At 36.2% G+C, this 21,405-nt stretch overlaps 2 long non-coding RNA genes across 2 annotated transcripts; both read left to right on the top strand.

Annotated features, from left to right (window-relative positions):
• Positions 1-2,773: 2,773 nt before the first annotated feature.
• Positions 2,774-6,252, top strand: LOC131247290 (uncharacterized). Its single transcript, XR_009171606.1, has 3 exons — positions 2,774-2,924; positions 5,154-5,270; positions 5,755-6,252. It is a non-coding gene; the product is annotated as an uncharacterized LOC131247290 (long non-coding RNA).
• A 9-nt stretch (positions 6,253-6,261) lies between these two features.
• Positions 6,262-19,144, top strand: LOC131247291 (uncharacterized). The gene is made up of 3 exons (XR_009171607.1): positions 6,262-6,583; positions 18,147-18,276; positions 18,787-19,144. It is a non-coding gene; the product is annotated as an uncharacterized LOC131247291 (long non-coding RNA).
• The last annotated feature ends 2,261 nt before the right edge of the window (positions 19,145-21,405 follow it).

Here is a 21,405-nt window from a genome sequence, read left to right on the forward strand (position 1 = left end):
CAATCCCATCAATGAATCAATCAATCAATTAAATTAAGTCAAGTACAAGTAACCATCCCCCTCTTACACCACCCTTACCTAAAGTCAACTCTCTCTCTCTCCACCCATCCCTCTCTCACCCAAAATTCAACCCAACCCATCCCTTCCTTACACCCATCCCATCTCTTTTCATCCATCATTTCTCTCTCTCTCTCTCTCTCTCTCTCTCTCATTTCTCTCTTCACTCTCAAGCTCCCAAGGAGAGAGCATCCAATGTCCAAGCTTCCCAAGTAACCCAAGTGTGGCCCACTTTCCTACCCAATCTCCCATATTAGCTGTCCAATCTTCATCATCCTCCATTAAGATCGAAGCTAAGGAGCCTAGGAGTCCAAGGAGCTAAAGAAGAAGGCCAGTAGGTGGGTGATCCACCATTGATTTTCAATTTGATGGCCCACTTGTGATAGGACCCAATTTGTTCTATGTGTTGTAATCATATGAGGGGCCCATAGTGGCAGGGTCCCTCCACTACACCTCTCTCTCTCTCCCTCTCCTTTGTATGGTGAAGATGATGATGAGGTGTGTGGCCCACCTGATGTGTGTGTGTGGCCCACTATGATATGTACAATCCATGTCGTGCACCTAGTGGGTCCACCTTGCTGGACTATCTAGTGGACGGGCTTGCTACATGTCCGTCTAGATAGGTCCAGATGAAGGTAAAAATACAACTATCAGCTTGATCTTACAAGTTGGTGGGTCCCACACGTGTGGACCCACCTGTATGTATGTGGTATACCCACACCATCCATCTAGACGATGGGTACCAGTGCGTCAGCAAATACAGTGGACCTCACCACGAGGTATATGTTATATGCAAACCATCCTCCCATTTAGCACGTGTAGGGCCCACCCCACATGGGCTGCACAAGTGGGATGGGACCCACCTTAGTGTACGTGCCTTACATCCAAACCATCCATTCATCTGGACTTCTGGACAGTAGCTTTGTTTTTTTAATATATATATATATATAATAATATAAAATAAATAAATAATATTATAATATTATAATATACAACATATGATGGTGGGCTCTACGTGGGACCCACTTAGATCGGAAGTAGATTGGCTGGAGTACCACATAGCTGTGTAGCTGAAATACTTACATTAGCCTGTGATCCAGACCGTTCGTCCATTTCTTTATGGTGGGCCACACATGTATGTGGACACCACAAACCAACTATGTGGCCCTGTGGGTCTGCACGATGTACGTGCTTCATCTATACCGTCCATTAGTGGGCCTCATGATGTTGACTACCAAAAAATGAGTAAAGGCTACGGATTATGGGAGCTTTTAGCTACGGATATAAACCATAGCTACATTACTATGGATTTAATCCATAGCTAAATAACCGTACCCCACCACAGCAAAGGCACATCCGTTAGTAGTTTTATGGGGCCCACCACAATTTTTGTATTTAATCTAAGTCGTCCATCCATTTTGACATTCATTTTAATGCATTAACCCCAAAAAGTAGGTAAATTAAAAGCTCCAGTGGACCACACCATAGGAAACTATGGAGATTAGTTGCCTTTCGTTGATTTCTGGTGTGGTCCATGTGAGCCTTCTATTTGCCCAATGTTTTGGGATAAAACCCTAAAAAATTAGTTGAATTTAATGAATGGCATAAGTAAATGACATATATTATAGTGGGCCACACGTGGCCCCTAACACATCATCGTTCGTCTCAAGTGGGTGTCCGTGCACACAAAAAACACCCAATTTCGTTCTCGCACCCACAATTCATTCCAGCACCCACAAAAATAGCCCTCTCGCTCCTTTCTCTCCATCTTCTCCCCACTTCTCTCTCTCTCTCTCTCTCCATCTCGACTCCCCATCTCTCTCAATCTCTCTCCATCTCGACTCCCGACAAAAATAGCCCCATCCTCGACTCCCCATCTCTCTCCCTGCCCATCCTAGTTTGCCCGAGTGGTGGTCTAAGGCCCTCCCTATCCACGCACCACCTTCATTCCTCTCTCAATCACGACCTCCCCTTCTCTCTCTCTCTCTAAAGCTCGATTGAATTAGATTCACAAACGTGAGTTATTTCTCTCTCTCTCTCTCTCAATCTCTATCAATCTCAATGTTGATTTACGAATTTGGGGATTTAGTAATTTTTGGATTTTCAATTCGAATGTGGACCCTCATTTAGGGATTTGGGGATTTTAGGGCTTATAGATTTGAATGTGGACCTTGAATTTGGGTTTTTCTGATTTTGCAAATTGGGGATGTGGGGATTTTAGGATTTTGGGAATCTAAGAATTTTTAGAATTAGGGATTTCACCTTCCAGATTTGAGAGAGGGATTTTGGTCTCAAGTATAGTTGGAATGGGGCTGGAGGAGTGGCTGCTTTCTGGCATTTGTTTTCTCCTTATTTGTAATTGTTGTTGATTGCACAGATATGGAGACATAGATATGGCTTAGGTTTCCTATTCTTTCAACATGCATGCAGGGCTCTCTTTCATCTTCCATAGATTCTATTGCCTCTTTTACTTATTCTTATATTTGTTAGACAGGAAGAAGTATAGCATTAGTAAAAGTGTATTTTGAAAGGATTTATTTAATTTGTTGGCAGAGTGTTAGTATTATCATCCATGCGAATACCCATTGTAAACATGGCATTAGTGTTCCTCGATCAGAACCATCTAGGTAGTGGGCCCATTATGTGTTTTTCACCACTAAGAAATAATTCTAAATGATTGATCCCACTTCCTATCCTAATGGCCATCAAAACTAAGAAATCACTTCATGTGTTTGAAGGTTCTATCCTTATAATCTTCTTTAGATTGACATCCGGCCACTGAAACTACAATTTTCTTATGTTATATAAAATCCGAGGAGTCATGGCTATCCTTTACTCAAGAGGCTTATATCTTACATAACAACAAGGTAAGATCTCACAGCTTCTTCATTTTTTTGCTATACAATGATGTAAATGACCTTTGTGACATTAGTGGACTCTATTTTTAGCGTTGCTTTAAAGAGGTAATTGCTTGTGAGAGAACCTCATGTTAAAATCCAAGTTACCTCATTTAGTGTATGGAAACATGAACTCTAATTTTACTTTGGGTTTAAACTGAAATTACATGTGCATATAGAGCTGATTCTTCAGGGTACTTATAATTTATGTATTGATAATGAAAATTGAGTGGTTATCAGATTTTTGTTGGGAAATAATGCAGTGGAAAGGAACTGCAGTGTACTTCCAAGAGCAGGGGTTTCTTACTATGCTTGCCCTGTTCTTTCGTTGGAGACCCTGGTTTTTTTTTTTTTTTTGTCTCCTTACATTACATTATATAGAGCATGTTCTACTATAGGTTCCTGTCCTCCCTAGCTTAAGTGTTTATTTCAGCTTTATAGATACAATGACAGGTGGTGTGTGCTCCCACTTTCTTTGAAAAAGCAAGGAAAGGAAGGAATTGTAAATTTGAAGCTCTCATGAAGCTCTGGTCCTTTCTTTACTTTTCTTTTCTTTTCTCATTGGTCCAAACCTCTTTTGTATTTTAGGTTGGTGGCACTAAACCACCTTCACCCAACATAATAATAGTAAACAGGAAAAAATATTAAAATAATGCAACTGATTTGAATGTTTCTGTTGAAGATTACTTGTACATTTAGGAAATCTAGATTTTATGATGATGTAGAACACGTCTAGCTTGGGAATTCCTCTTGTTACATTTTGCTTAAAATCAGTTTCCCTTCTTTGGGAATTCCATTATGGATTTGAAACCAATTAATCATTCATTGTGGCCTTTCATCTTGTTACCTTTTGCTTAAAATGAGTTTCCCTTCTTTGGCAATTCTTGTATGGATTCATAATTTTCAGTTCATGTGTGTTGTATGACTACTAAAAACTGCTTTAGCTGATATTCATGCAGAAACTGTTCATCCATATTGTATGAAGTGTTTCAAACGAGGGCTATTCATGAAACACCCTAAACTCTTTGGGGGCCACCTTGCTGTATGTGTGAAATTCACTCTATTCATCGGGAGGTTCTTGAGATATGGTCTATCTACAATGGGATGAAACAAGCACAAACTTATCTTCTGTGTGGTTTTGATTTTTTTTTTTTTTAACACTTTGTGGTTTGGGGCTGATTTCATTTTACTTGTTTATAAGCAATCTTGTTAGGGTTATGGCATTAAAAAGGCATTAATGGTGATTTCTCTTTGCAAGATCTCAATCTATAATGGACCAAATGGATGGGTCAGATTGAATCTCGTTGCTAAAAATGAATAGCCAAACATATATCTTGTCTTAATATACTTTTTTAATGGAATATTTTAATTTCAAATCTTGTCTTAAATCTTCATGTATGTTGACTACAGAACATTGGTCATATTTGTCCTATCATCCATTTCTCTCAGGCACATCTGGCCTAAGCTTTGGCCCAAGTCATGTTCATAGTGGAGCCAACCAATATGTTGAAAATGTGGGGCCCATCTGCAGTATGTGCATGGGCAAATGCACATTAGGGATTTTCAGCGCATGGGCCATCCATGTTGAGACCTAGCATCGTATAATTGGATCACTGATGCATGGGCCTCACCTGTTCATGTTGAAAACCCAATCTCATTAGACAAGCTCTTGGCCTAGACATTTTCCTTGTTGGCCACCATCATTGCCATTGTCATAACTTTCCGCCAACTATTTGAGATTGCCTTTGATCTTTTCCTTGTTCTTCTGGGAAAAAAGGAAAATAAAAGTGAGAAAGGATTAAATCAGATAGTCGAAATTTGTGAACATTTGAAGAGATCAGTGGAGAAATTAATCCCTCGAGTTCCTGAGAACTATGGGAACTTCTCATAGAACACTGAAGCTTGTCTATTAGATAACTTTTAATAATCAATTTCTTGTTCTAAGTAAAGATGCACTTGATTCATCAGCTGATGCTCTCATGGTATTTAGGATAAGAGAATATTAAAGGACCTCTTTTTTTCTTCTCAAAATTAAACTGTATATCTTTTGAATTCTGCAAAACTTTTTTCTTCTCTAGTGGACCATCACTTGAAGTTGAGCTGTTTGTTTCTTGTTCACATTACGGGCATTTTTTTCCCTCATGCTTGTGCATTGGTTAGTGTTGTGCTTGAGATGTAATATCATTTTTTTTCCTGCAGCATGTCTAATTCTGAGGAAGATACCTCACGGACTATTGAGAGAGAATGTCAGAGGCAGCTGGAGACGCATGGAAGAATTAATTTCGCCAACTACAACTACACCCTCTTAGAACTAAGGTTGAACTGCAATCGACTCTCTTCCTTTCTAATTTTTCTGATTTTTATTATTTATTTATTTATTTATTTTTATACTAAACCCTTTTTATTTTCATACTACTCATTTTCCATTTTAAGAATTCCTCATATGGGTTTATGGAAATATGAAAAGGGTGGGGTGGATGCAGATATCAAATTCCGTTTAGGGGTCATTTGTTTGCAAGGATTTTGGGAGGGAAATTGATTAGAAATCCATTTCACTCCTTTTAAGGACGTTTGGTAGCAAGGATTTAAGAAAATCCTCAAAAAGGGCGATTTTGGAATTCTCCTGAATTGTTTTTGGTTATGTTGGAAAATTTGAGACGTTTTTCATCATCAAATTCATTTTCATGTGAATATACACAATATAATTCTGACGTCATAATCTAGTTTGCCAAACTTAATTTATGGATCTGACAGGATTCAAATCTAAGCTGCCAAACTCAATCTATGGATCTCAATGTAGATGTCTTATGGGCCACAGATTTTGGCGATGTCATTATATTAAACGTAAGGCATGTTTGGATGTAAGGCATGCTCGGTTGAATTGAACTAAAGGACACAAAGAAAAATGGAAAAAAAAAACAATCTTGAATCAGGTATCATTATTCTAATTTGAATGAGGTTGGCATTGCATATCATGTATTTTAATTCAGACTCAAAATCATTTGAATTTGCAGTTTCGGTCTTTTTCCCTCTAGCAGTGTGCTTGCTACTCGTTTTTTGTCAAAGCGAATGCTTTTTTGAATTTGAATCAAATTAAGGTCCTGCTTTCCAACCAAATGTAACTAAATGGCGATTTCGACTACTACCCATTTAATGTCTGACAAAAGAAATGCTTCTAGCCATCCAAATCTACCAACAACATTGATGGTATGACCTAAATGATTACGTTTAGATACTTCTAGCCATTTAAACAATCCATTCTTCCCCTGTAAAATGTAAATAATTGTCCATCCATTTGCCATTTTCTCTAACCTTTGAGGTGTGTTTGGATATATAATCCATGCAGAAATGGAAATTTCCTTTTATTGGATTGCATTTTGTGCTATTTTAGACAATGAATTATATGTCTAGATGAAATTTACAATGATCATATATCTAGAAATATCATGATATTTTGGCAATCTAATCTCATGTTTGGGATCAAGTATCTAGAAATATGTCTAGATTATCATGCATACAATGTGCATATAGATGAACATATGGATAAAATACATGCACGCTTGTTGGTTCTTCCTAGTGAAAGGGTTGAAGGCTTGATTTCTCCTACAGGGAACTGACATCTCTACAAGGTGTGTTTTTTTTTTCCCTATTCTCTTTTTCTTTTTCTGCACAATCACTTTCAGGTTTTATGCATGTTTGTTTGGTAGGCTAAAAAAGAGAGAGTATAATATGTGGTTGCAAAGTGTATTGCCTGATATTCATGCCATTCAGTTTGTTTAATGCTTTGCATCTTCATAGTTCCATGCTTAACTAGAATCATTTCTGCATGTGAGCATTTACTAGCATTCATAATGAGGCAGGAGCCCTCAAATTGTTGTTACCTTTCTTTCAAGTCCAACTTCAATGCAATCAGTGAACCTAGTGCAACAGGGTTTAGTCAAACCACATCCCAACTTGATTCTTTATAGGTCCATATCATATCAATGGAAGTATTTCTAAGAAAACAAGAACTAGAACCAAAATCAGGGTTACATTTAGAAGTGACTTGGGATTCGAGGCTTCACTCATTTCAACTACAATGTGAAATGAGCGAAATTATTATTTTGGAGGAGAAAAGACAAACTGATAATCTGCACAACGGGGCTTCAATTTTCACACCAGCCCAAATCTGATAATGCCATGTCCACTAATGCAGGGAGACAGTTGCATTGCCTTAGCATGTAAGCATTGGCACATGTATCATTCAATTATAAGATAATTAACTGACATTCACCTGCCTCTGTTTAGTAGTTGACTATGATTGGACTATTCCAATTATCTTATCAATTTGATGCCGCTGGATAAATTAATCTTTCGATGAGTAGAATGACCTGACTCTAAGACCAAGTATTCTATGTGCTGAGCCCATATGAAAGATGGCAGGGTTGTCATGTCACACAGTTTTCATAGTCATGGTTCAGTTCAGTTTAGGTTTAGTTTGCAGTTTGGATTCTTGAGGTGCTTAATGTAAGTGCTATGGTTTTATGCTCCTTTGGTTGTCAAATTTTGTGGTGTTAAAACCTCAATCTAAGTCTTGTGTAGTTCATTATTATAAATGTTCAAGACATTGCATCACTGCTCTAAGCACTTTACTTCAAGTCAAGAACGAAGAACTACTTCAAACTACTTCAAGAAATGCAAGTACAAGCTACTGCAGTAGAATGCAAGTACAAGCTACAATAGTACAAGTGATCGACTAGTCCTGAACCTTATTCGACTAGTCCTAGCACTGCCTCGACCAGTCCAAGAAATTTTAAGACCAGTCCTAAGTTGGTTGTAATTTTTCAGAATTTTCTGTTCGTCCACGACCAATCCTGGACTCTGTTCAACCGGTCGTGTCAACAATGTCGACTCGTCCTACGACCAGCCTTGGTTCTACAACTCAAACTACGATAACCAATCTTTGGGTCCTATGACCAGTCGTGGGTATGCTATGACCAGTCGTAGACACCCTACGACCAGTCGTAGAACGGTTTTATCCGATCGCGCTCAAAAATTCAAAAATCCGTTTCTCCTACGACCAGTTGTAGTGTCCTCAGGACCAGTCGTAGCCGAGTTTCTACAACTATAAATAGAGCACGAATTTCAGAGTTTCATAACTCAATTTAAGTAAAATCAATGGATCACTCTGAGATAAGTTTGTGTTCATTTTAAGCTACTTTGTGCATAATTTATATTCTATTTTGTTAGCTTTATTAATTTGATTTTGTTTTTACATTCCAATCTTAATTGAAAAGAGGAATTGTGATATTCCTTCTTCTTGGAATCAAAATCAAATAGAGCTAGCCCAACTGGTTTAATTTAAAATCATTTAGAACCTAGAACCATTTTAAAGTGAGTATTGGACTTTGAACTTTTAAATTCAATCTTCTACTCCGATTGGTTCTTCCAGGCTGCAACAAAAGGAAATATCCAGGTATTTTATATTTATGTAAATTTCCATTTTGGTTTTATTTAAGATTAAGCCAGAAAAATCTTATTGTGTTGGTTATTTGAGGAGAGCCAGAAAACTCAGAAGTGGGGGTTTTTGAATTGTGTAATCCCTTTTCTAAAAAGGCACAATTGTGAAGGTTTTGGGTGAACCTGTGAAAACCTATTTTGATAGTGAACGCTAATATCCCATGTGTGAGGATATTAGGAGTGGAGTAGCAATCTGTGTGGCTATTTTTTAACAGTTAGTATACACACAGGCGAACCACTATAACTCTTTGTGTTTTGTGGATGTGTGATTTATATTTTCTATCTTTGATCATTCAGATTTGTGGGATGTATATGTGAATGTGACTGTTGTAATATTTACATTTCAAGCATTGTGGGGAATGTTGTAATAGTTTAGAATTTATTTATTGCTATCTCATTTGTTTCATTTCTGTTTGAGTTTTTGATATTCAATTTGTTCTAGAAATAAGGTTGTCTTGCCATAAACCTTTGGTTTTTATGGTATAAGGTTGTCCTTAGAACAATATTAATATCAATATCTCTTTTTGATGTTGCTTTACATTCCAATATAGTGATCTTTTAATAGTGCTATCTTTTATTCATTTATATTCCGCTGTTATTGTTTAAATTTGGCATTGTCCTATTCCCCCCCCCCCCCCCAGGACATATAACTTGGCCATTTCAAGTGGTATCAGAGCTTAATAACTCCTTTTAATTCTTGTTATTTGGATTTATTTCCTGAGCTAACTGATCTAAGCTATATATAAGATGTCAAATTTTGGTAGCCTTTCAGTACTAGGTCTCCACCTTTTGATGGTACCAATTATGCCTATTGGAAAACCAGGATGAGGATCTTCCTTAAATCCATGGATGAAAGTGTGTGGCCAGCCATAGTGAATGAATGGACCCCTCCTACCACTGAAGTAACTGGGATCGATGGTTCAAAATCAATGAGAGTAACACCTTATTTCTCATGGACTACACTTCAGAAAAGTGAGAGTAGTGCAAATGTAAAATCACTAAATGCAATCACTTGCTCACTATCACTGGATGAATTCAAAAGAATTATATCCTGTGATTTTACAAAGCAAGCTTGGGATATTTTAGAAATGACACACGAGGGTACATTAATTGTCAAGAAATCTAAAGTCCAAATCCTCACAACTAAATTGAGAAAATACATATGGAAGAAAATGAAATGTTTATGGACTTCTACACTAGATTAAATGACATTGTGAACTCTATGTGGGGTCTTGGAGATAAAATCCTAGAAAGTAAAGTGTGTGCAAAAATATTACACTCACTTCCTGAACGGTTTAATTCTAAGGTAACCGCGATCTAAGAACTTCGTGATACGGATACTATGAGGTTAGAAGAATTAGTTGGGTCTTTAAAAACCTACAAGTTAAATTTTAAAGCTCCTAAAGGAAAATCTATTGCCCTTAAGTCTTCTAAAAATGTTTCTCAAGAAAATAATTCTGATATAGAAAATTTTGAAGACGATATGGCCCTTTTAGCGAAAAAGTTTTACAAAATTTTTAAAAGTAAAAAGAGGGTTGATTTTCAAAAAGCAAATGATAAGAAAAGATCTAAATCTAAATCTAAGACTTAAAAATCTTTAAAAGATAGTCAATGTTACAACTGCCAAGAATATGGGCATTTAGCAAACAAGTGTCCTAAAAAGGACAAACGTAAAAAGAAGAGTATGTTGGCTAGTTGGGATGAATCCTTTGATTCTGAAGCCTCTTCTGATTAAGAAGATTCTGAAACCAAGTCGGGCAGTGAAGTTAAAGCCCTTATGACTCTAGCCAAATTCACATTTTTAGATAATGATTCAACAAGTGAAGAAAATTTGAACAGTGAATGTGAAAATGAAGATGATCTTCAACATGCTTACAATGCCCTATATAAGGAAAGTTGTAAAATTGCTGTGAAACTTAAACTTCAAAAAGAAAAATTTTCAAAGCTTAAATAAAATTTTGAGTCTCTTGTTTTAGAAAAATCCCATATTTCAGATTGTTTTGAAAAATGCAAATGCGATTTGGAATTCAAAACCTCCCAGATTGAAAATCTGAAATCTGAAAATGAAAAACTTAAACTTGAAGTCTCTTCTCTTTTGAGTTTAAAGGATACATGGAGATATGCCCAAGGTGATCCAAAGTTAGAAAAACTTTTATCTGGATCAAGAAAATGTGATGACCGATCCAGTTTGGGCTACGATAAGAATATTCCTCCTAAACAGAAGAACACTCCTTCCAAGTTTGTGAGAGGAGAAACTTCGAACTCAAAAGGGAAAAGTAATCGAAATTTTTCTAAAAATTCTAAAACTTTTCAAAAACCTAAAAACATCTATATCAACTATAAAAATCAGAACCGAAACCCTTTAGCTGATAAAATAGTTGATCTTCTTAAGGAGCTCTTAAAATCTAACTCAGTGGGTCACTCTAACAATAATTACAATCAAAAGAAGACCCACTATACTCCTAAACCCAAAATAGTAATGAAATGGGTTCCTAAGGTTACCTGCTTGGTTGCCCACATTGCTTTCAAAGCTACAAGCCATTCAAAGTGGTACCTAGACAATGGATGTTCAAGGCATATGACTGGTGATAAAGGTTTATTCACCGATCTCAAAGACATGACTGATGGTTCAGTCACATTCGGCGATGGTAGCAATTGCAAGATTATTGGCCAAGGTACGGTTTAACTCTATAACCTCCCTTTGTTTAAAAATGTTTTATACGCTGAAGGGTTAAAACACAATTTATTAAGCTTATCTCAAATATGCGATAACAATCATAGTGTAAGATTTTCTAACCAAGGTTGTGAAATTCTAAATAATAAGGGTTCAGTAATATTAACTGGTCGCAGAACTTCTGAAAACTGCTATATTGTTAGTGAATCAAGCTCATCTAGTTAAACGTGTTACATGGTCCATACCGATGAGATTGATTTGTGGCATAAACGTCTTGGACATTTACACTACCGTAATTTATATAGACTGAGCAAAAGAGAACTAATAAGAGGTCTACCTAAATTACAAAAGATAAACAAAATATGTGGTGAATGCCAAATAGGCAAGCAATCAAGGAGCTCTCACAAGAAGGTGAACTCCAATGCCACATCAAGGCCACTCGAGCTTCTCCATATGGATCTTATAGGACCTACCAGGACGGAAAGTTGAGGTGGCAAAAAATAAATTTTGGTAATAGTGGACGATTTTACCAGATTCACTTGGGTAGCTTTCTTAAAAGATAAGTCAGAAACCCTTGATGAAATAAAAAGAGTTCTCAAACGGATTCAAACGAAAAAATGTTCTCAAGTCTATAAGATCTGTAGTGATCATAGATCTGAATTTGAGAATAGTAGTTTTGAGAAATTCTGTAGTGATCAAGGAATATCGCATGAATTCTCTGCACCCAAAACTCCTCAACAAAATGGAATTATAGAAAGGAAAAATAGAGTGCTTCAAGAAATGGCTAATGTAATGTTGAATAGTATGAAGCTATCTAAAAATCTTTGGGCTGAAGCTATTAATACTGCCTGTTATATAATTAACTGAGTTTATACGAGTAAATCTAATAATAAAACGGCTTATGAAATGTGGTTCGATAAGAAGCCTACTGTCAAATACTTTCGAGTTTTTGGCAGCAAGTGCTATATTCTACGTAACCGTGAAAATCTGGGAAAGTTTGATACTAAAAATGATGAAGGGATCTTTTTAGGATATTCTTTAAATAGTCGCACATATCGAGTACTGAACAAAAGGAACGGTGTTATTCAAGAATCTATAAATGTGGTCATAGACGATCACTACACCTGCCCCAAGTTCAGATAATGATGAAGTTCTTTTAATTGACAAACCAGATACTTCATCAAATCAAACTAATTCTGAATTGAGGACTGTTAAAGATCATCCAACCACTCAGATTCTTGGAAACCCTCTCACTGGTGTGTGCACTCATAGACAATTTGAAGACATGTAATTAAGTATGTTTCACATCCCAGATAGAACCGGCTAACGTAAAAGAAGATCTTACTAACGAAAACAGGATAGTTGTGATGCAAGAAGAGCTTAACCAATTTGTGAGAAATGATGTTTGGTACCTTGTTCCTAGACCTAAGATAAACATATTATTGGTACTAAGTGGATTTTTAAAAATAAGTCTGATGAACTTGGTAATATAATTCGAAACAAGGGTAGACTGGTTGTACAAGGGTACACTCAAATTGAAGGAATTGATTATGATGAAACCTTTGCCCCAGTAGCTCGTCTTGAATCAATCAGACTATTCATATCCATTGCTTGTTTTAGAAAATTTAAAATTTATCAAATGGATGTAAAGAGTGCCTTCTTAAATGGCGATCTGCATGAAGAAGTGTATGTTGAACAACCAACGGGTTTTGAAGATCCTAAGAGTGTTTATCATGTCTATCGCCTAAAAAAAGGCTCTCTATGGTTTAAAACAAGGTCCCAGGGCGTGGTATGAAAAGTTGACTAAGTTTTTACTAAGTCATAACTTTTAAATGGGAAGTGTTGATAAAACTTTGTTTGTTAAGAAACATAACGATGATATCTTAATAGTTCAAATCTACGTTGATGATATTATTTATGAATCTACCTATTCTAACATGACTGTTGAGTTTGCAGATTTAATGAAATCTAAGTTCGAAATGAGCATGGTTGGGGAATTGAACTATTTCCTTGGGTTGCAAGTAAAACAATAACCTGATGGTATTTTTATTTCTCAAACCAAATATGCTCTGAACTTAATCAAAAAGTTCAGATTTGAGAATGGTAAAAATTTTGATACTCTTATGAGTACAACCTTAAGACTCTCAAAGGACTCTACAGGCAAAAAAGTTGATCCTAGGTTATATTGTAGTATGATTTACAGTTTACTTTATTTAACTACTAGTAGACCAGATATTGCTTTAAGTGTTGGTATTTGCGCTAGATATCAGTGTGAACCTAAAGAGTCTCAGTTAACTACTGTTAAGCGGATTATGCGATATGTCATAAGTTTAGTTAATTTGGGTCTCTGGTATCCATATGATACTAGTGTTCAGTTGGCAGGGTACACTGATGCTGATTGGGCTGGAAATATCGACGATAGGAAATCAACTAGTGGTGGTTGTTTTTATATCGAAAATTGTTTAGTATCTTGTTTTAGCAAGAAGCAAAGTTCTATATCACTCTCTATGGCTGAGGCTAAATACATCACAGCTGGAAATGCCTGTACTCAGCTTGTTTGGATGAAACATATGTTAAGTGATTATGGAATTACACAGGATTCAATGGTTCTATATTGCGATAATTCTAGTGCTATAAATATTTCAAAAAATCCAATCCAGCATTCACGTACCAAGCACATTGATATTAGGTATCATTATATTCATGAATTAGTAGAAAAAAAATAATCTCTTTAGAATACATTCTGACCGAGACTCAACTTGCTGACATTTTTACTAAACCGCTCGACAAAAGCAGGTTTAATAAATTAACATTTAATCTTGGTATGTGCATTCAAAATTGATTATTCATGCATATATATATCATATTGTATATATATTTGATAATTTATTTGGCTAAATTTCAAATTTTTATGAAAAATGCATATTTTTATTGATACTCGACCAGTCGTGGGTGTACTCGACCGATCCTGGTACGACCGGTCGAGGACAGCTCAAGACCGATCATGGAGCGCGCTGTCCTCTTTTATTTGGAAAAAATCTTCATCTTCCTCATTTCTATCTTACTCTCCAACAACCCGTGACACAACTAGTCGAACCCTACAGTGTGATTCGTCAAGGTTAGTGCATTTTATTAGTCTTGCTTGTAGATTCATGGTCCATTTGCTTCAATCTCATCATTGGAGTGCTTGATTTCAAGCTTTGTTGGGTTATTTGGGGTTTTCTTCTCAAATTTCTGATTTTGAGAAAACCCATTTCTCATCTTTTGCATCTCCTTCGTTCTTTGAATTTCTTGTTGCCAATGGATACTAGAGGGAAAAAGAAAATAGCCCGTGTTCCATCTTCTTCTAGATCTACTCCAATAACTCGGCACCATCTTCGGTCACCCGAAAATGATCCCTCATATGTACGGGGTTTGCATTTGCGCAAGGTTATTGTTGAAAGAGCTGTTGATCTTAACCACATTGCTCCTTTTGGTTTCATTCCACTCCTCCAATCTGTAGGATGGGATAACATCTTACATTGGGGTGGGCCTGCATACCAATCTTTTGCTCAGTCCATGTTCGCATGTATCTCTAATTTTTCTGCTGAGAATTTAATATTTAAAATAGATGTTAGAGAAGGCCCTTTTGATGTAGATCGTCATCTAATATCTGGCCTTATGGAAATACCTGTTAATGATGAGGGTATTCCTATTCATATTCTAACTGAAATACCCTTAGAATAAAAAAAATGAATGCTCACCAAAGCATTATGTAATATGGATGTGCAATGGACTCATAAAGGGAATGCACTCCCCTCAAAGTACTTGTTACCCAGATAAAGAGTCCTCCATAGATTCTTTACTTCAAATCTGTATCCGCGTTCTGGTAATAAAACAGAACTGACTTCCTTTATGGTTCGTGTTTTGGACTTTGTCGTCCCTGGTACTAAAGTTTGTCTTCCATCTTTAATATGTCATTCCATCATTCAGTTTCGTCTCCATCCAGGTCATAGTAATATTCCATTTGCCTATCTTATAACTATTTTAGCTTCTTATATGTTGGTTATTATGCCTGTTGGAGAGGCTTCCATCCATCATCTTATTTTTAACAACTCAAATATAAACAAGATGAAATTGAAATTGGCTCCTGGCCAAGTGGATGTTGGTGGTGATGAAGCTGAAGCTGGGAATGAAGAAGAAGCTAATGATCTTCCTCCTGATGACATAAACATGAATAATATTTTTGATGAAATTGAGTCTGATTTTGCTAATGATCCTGATTATGAACCATCTGAGTTTGATGCGCATCTGTGTGCACTTGAGGAGAAGGTAGAGAATATGAATGTTGCCCATGATTTACGATTTAAATATATGCACAAGTATCTTAGGCGCTTAAACAAGGGCCTTCATCAACTTGATCCTACCATACCTGCTCCTTCCTTAGAATTTGATTAAGTGATTTACTCTTTGGTTTGTAATAACTTTAAGTCTACTTTTGTTGGGTTGTAAACTTTATTTGGTTTACTGACTGTAGCTTGCTGACTTTGTTTAAACTAGTTCATGGTATGCGGACTTTAATTTGCATATATCTTAACTTCTTAATTAATCCTGTTTATTATCCTTTTCCATTTTTCTTCTTCCTTTGTCATATTGTGACAACAAGGGGGAGAATTTATATGGTTTTGCATATGAATTGATATGTTGATGGAATATGGACTGTGGTAGAGTAGCATTCTTTTCTGGATATGTGTGCTACTCAGGGGGAGTAAGTAAGGAGGTGTTCTGCCTACTTCATCTTGATGTGTGATGACAACTGGTGCATGATTCTTTAACCAGGTTGTAACTGGTTTTTTCTTTTATAACCTGTGCATATTTTTTTGTATTCATATTGGTTATATTATTGTTAAGTGTTTTGTCACAAATTTGACAAAGGGGGAGATTATAAGTGCTATGGTTTTATGCTCCTTTGGTTGTCAAATTTTGTAATGTCAAAACATCAATCTAAGTCTTGTGTAGTTCATTGTTATAAATGTTCAAGACATTGCATCACCACTCTAAGCACTTTACTTCAAGTCAAGAATGAAGAACTACTTCAAACTACTTCAAGAAATGCAAGTACAAGCTACTACAGTAGAATGCAAGTACAAGCTACAACTATAGAAGTGATCTTGTTCAAGATTCAAGTCAGTGTACAACACAAGATGAATTGTTATTCAAACTATAGAAGATCTCATGTTCAGTGCTACATCAAGTTCAAAGATCTCAAGCTTCATAATCTTCAAAGGTCATCTATCATCTAAAGATATGAAGTCTCGATGTTCATACCTTACTTTCAAGGTATGATTGACCTTAGATTGTCCTTAGGGTAGGTCATTTTGAATACATAATTCAATTGAATCATTGTACATGGAATTGGACTGTTCTAAGACTAGTCCTGAACCTTGTTCGACTAGTCCTAGCACTGCCTCGACTAGTCTAAGAAATTCTAAGACCAGTCCTAAGTTGGTTGCAATTTTTCAGAATTTTCTGTTTGTGCACGACCAGTCTTGGATTCTATTCGACTGGTCATGTGAACAGTGTCAACTTGTCCTATGACTAGTCCTAGTTCTATGACTCAAACTACATTAACCAATCTTTGAGTCCTACGACCAGTCGTGTGTATGCTACGACCAGTCGTAGAACGGTTTTATCCGATCGCGCTCAAAAATTCAAAAAAAATGTTTCTCCTACGACCAATTGTAGTGTCCTCAGGACCAGTCATAGTCGAGTTTCTGCAACTATAAATAGAGCAAGAATTTCAGAGTTTCATAACTCAATTCAAGTAAAATCAATGGATCACTCTGAGATAAGTTTGTGTTCATTTTAAGCTACTTTTTGCATAATTTATATTCTCTTTTGTTAGCTTTATTAATTTGATTTTGTTTCTACATTCCAATCTTAATTGAAAAGAGGAATTGTGATATTCCTTCTTCTTAGAATCAAAATCAAATATTTAAAATCAATTAGAACCTAGAACCATTTTAAAGTGAGTATTTGACTTTGAACTTCTACATTTGATCTTCTACTCCGATTAGTTTTTTCGGGCTGCAACAAAAGGAGAAATCTAGGTATTTTACATTTATGTAAATTTTCATTTGAGTTTTATTTTAGATTAAGCCAGAAAAATCTCATTGTGTTGGTTATCTGAGAAGAGCCAGAAAACTCTGAAGTGAAGGTTTTTGAATTGTGTAAGCTCTTTTCTAAAAAGACACAATTGTGAAGGTTTTGTGTGAACCTGTGAAAACCTATTTTGATAGTGAACGCTAATATCCCATGTGTGAGGATATTAGGAGTGGAGTAGCAATCTGTGTGGCTGTTTTTTAACAGTTAGTATACACACAAGCGAACCACTATAACTCTTTGTGTTTTGTGGATGTGTGATTTATATTTTCTATCTTTGATCATTCAGATTTGTGGGATGTATATGTGAATGTGAATGTTGTAATATTTACATTTCAAGCATTTTGGGGAATGTTGTAGTAGTTTAGAATTTATTTATTGCTATTTCATTTGTTTCCTTTCTGTTTGAGTTTTTGATATTCAATTTGTTCTAGAAATAAGGTTGTCCTGCCATAAACATTTGGTTTTTATGGTGTAAGGTTGTCCTTAGAACAACATTGATATCAATCTCTCTTTTTGAGGTTGCTTTACATTCCAATATAGTGATTTATTAATAGTGTTATCTTTTATTCATTTATATTTTGCTGTTATTGTTTAAATTTGGCATTGTCCTATTCACACCCCCCCCCCCCCGAACATATAGCTTGGCCATTTCACTTAATGAATCCAATTCACTGAGCTTGGTTCACCCTTAGTTTGTTCAGTTTGTAGTATGGATTTACTAAGTTTGTTTACTTTGTTAGTCATTTTGTGAAGTTTGTAGTATTGATTTACTAAACTTGTTCACCATGGGACCCACTTGTAAAAATTGAAACCTGAAATTGTTATACGTTGCTTATTAAAATCATGTTATTGACTAAATGGCTGTTTATGTCCAGATAAATCAGAAATTGACTGGTAGTAACTGGAAAAAAGTTTACAGATGCTGGAATTTGCATTCGAATGCTGGGAATTGTGATCAGATTGCTAGATTTTTTTACAATTCTGGAAAACCATTTTCTTACAAAGGTATTTATATTAGAAATAGTCTAAGACTCCTAACAAATTAAATACAATAGAAAAAATAGCAATTGAAGTAAATGGATGTTCAATATCTCTTTATGAGGAATAATCACAAACAGCTAGTTGCATGTGAAGTTCACATGCAAGCCTGTTCAAATGCCAAAGTGTCATGTGTAGGACATCTGAACGATGCATAAGGTGGGACTCACTATTACAATCACCTACTGCAAAAAACAGGTCAGCCTGCTCATCAGGAAGCCGCCCTATATGAAAATAATGAGCATTTTTAATTGGAAATGTTAATTGTCGGATTCAACCTGCATGTCTGTCCTGCCTGATCAGTGGATTTTTCTGATTTCTATGCCAGATGGCCTTCATCTTATGCATAACCTGATATGTCATACACATTATGTGAACGGGGTTTCATCTGAAGTTCACATGCAACTGGTTGTAGGTGATCATTCCTACTGGTATTAAATTGACTGTAATGATGGTTATGTCTTTGAATAATTCTAGAAAGTTCGGCACAAGAACTCGCTCAGATATTTGTCCAAGAGCTGGCTTTAAAGGTAACATTTGCTTAGCCTTTATCAGCAAATCTTTGGCTGACAGTTGTATCATCTCATCTTTTGACATGTTGTGGGTCATCTTTCCATGCTCATAACTGGCCTTTGTTTATCTACAGATTTTTGTTGTTGTAAGCATGGGGTCTTGTTCATTTGCATATGTACTTGAGGATTAATGCTTCTTTTTTTTTTTGTTCATTTTTTTAAAAAACTTTTCAATGCAGCGAATAATAGCAAAAAATGCTCTGAACCATGAGTGGTTTAGTGAGGTCTCTCTGCCCAAATCAAAAGATTTTATGCCGACAGTTCCTACTAACGTGCCCAAAATAGGTATTTGGATGTACAACATGGATTTTGAACATAAACTGCTTCAAATGATTGATTTTTTCTACCTTCTTTCTCAATACAAATATAGAAAATTCTAATTTCTATGGAGAATCAAGTAATCCCAGGGGATGAAGATATGGCTTTGGAAGTTGGGTCAACACCTCTAAGTCTTCTCTAGGTCAGTTGCTTAAGTTTACTGATAGGTTTAGGGGAAACTTGTGTATCAATCAAGGTCTTTTTTTTAAAATAAATTTTGATGTGTTTCACGTGAAAATTTCAGCTATGTCAATTACTCAAGTTGCTTACTGTACCGAATGTGATGCACTCTCTACCAAATATTTGTGAGGTGGAATGGCTTGTCAATTGCAAATTGGGAGAGAAAAATAGGGAAACATGAACCCACCTATTTAAAAAATATTAGCTAAAGTTGTCTAACACATCCAACTATTTCCAATATCAGAGCCCACATGCTGATTGGACCATGATCCATTTAAAACCGGATAAGTAGTGACCCTGATCCACTTTGGACCGCTTGACTGTAAAATTTTTTTGTGGGAATGCTGTTTGGAGCATTAATTCAGTTTACATCAGGGGAATTCTATATTTTCCTTGCATTTAGTTTTCATCCTTCTTCAATTGACTGATTCTTTATTTTTATGTTGTAGAATCATCTAGTGGTGGTTCACCCTCGAATAATTACAAAAGACGCATGGGAGAAGTTATTGGTATAACTGTCGGATATGCAGGTGGACTACTGATACTCGCATCCATTTTCAATCTATGGTGGATGAAGGATGCACTTGGCCATATGCGAGCAGACTCACCAAGATTTGTATTTTCAACATTATTGTAATTGTAATTGATTGAATGAAGGATTGTAATTGATTCATTATTGAATGAATGATTGTAATTGAATGAATGAATGACCGTCATCGAATGAATGAATGATTGTAGTTGAATGACTGAATGATTATGCAGGTGTTAATTGAAAGAATGAATGATTATAATTTTTTTTTTTAAATATAGGCAATAGCTACGGATATTGACCATAGCAGGTAATCTGATTAAATTCGGCATATTGCTACGGATCTAACACTACTTTTAGCTACAAATACTATCCGTAGTTGTAGGTACTTTTAGCTATAGAAATGGTTGCTATGGATTATATCTGTACCTATTGTAATCTATGGCTATGGATTAAATCTGTAGCCATAGGTTTTAGACCTATGCTACGACACCTACGACTACGGTCGGCTACGGACTAAAACCGTAGCCATAGCTCTTTGGTTACGGCTTTTATCCATAGCCTTTGCCCAGTTTTCTGGTAGTGGTCGGCAATTCTGTGAAGCCCACTGATGCATGTGTTACATCCATACCATCCATCCATTTAGCAAACTCATCTTAAGGCTTGGGAAAAAAATGAAGCAGATATGATGATCAGGTGGACCACATCGTAGAAAACATTGTAGAGTGAACATCCATCCCCTTTTTGGGGTCACGGAAGTTTGGATCAATATGAAATTTATTTTTCCTCTTAATCCAGGTCTTTGTGACTTATGATCAAGTTGGATGGAAAATAAAATGTTGGGCCCCACGAATTTAAACGGTGAGAATCATTATCTCCACTGTTATTTGTGGTATAGTCCAGATGATCCTCCAATGTGATCCATTTCTTTTCAGTTAATGCCCTAAAATGATCTCTAAAAATAGAAGAATGGTGTAAATGATGCGGCCCATATAATGTGGCCCATTTGATGTATGTTGGCCTATTGGTGCGGCCCATATAATGCGGCCCATTTGATGTATGTTGGCCCATTGGTGTGACCCATATAATGCAGCCCATTTGATGTATGTTGGCCTATTGGTGCAGCTCATATAATGTGGCCCATTTGATGTATATTGGACCATTGGTGCAGCCCATATGATGCGGCCCACTTGATGTATATTGGACCATTGATACGACCCATATGATACAGCCCACTTGATGTATATTGGCCCATTGGTGCAGCCCATTTGATGTAAATTGGCCCGTTGGTGCGGCCCATATAATGCAGCACACTTGATGTATATTAGTCCGTTGGTGTGACCCATTGATACGACCCACTTGATGTATATGAGGCCCATTGTGATGTATTTGAGGCCCATGGGTTAAGGTCCAATGTGATGTATATACGGGCCATGAGTGAGGCCCAATGAGATGTATGTGTGGCCTTTGTGTGAGGCCGAATGTGATGTATATGAG

The sequence above is a fragment of the Magnolia sinica genome, chromosome 5 (genome assembly GCF_029962835.1).
Source record: "Magnolia sinica isolate HGM2019 chromosome 5, MsV1, whole genome shotgun sequence".
Lineage (NCBI taxonomy): Eukaryota > Viridiplantae > Streptophyta > Magnoliopsida > Magnoliales > Magnoliaceae > Magnolia > Magnolia sinica.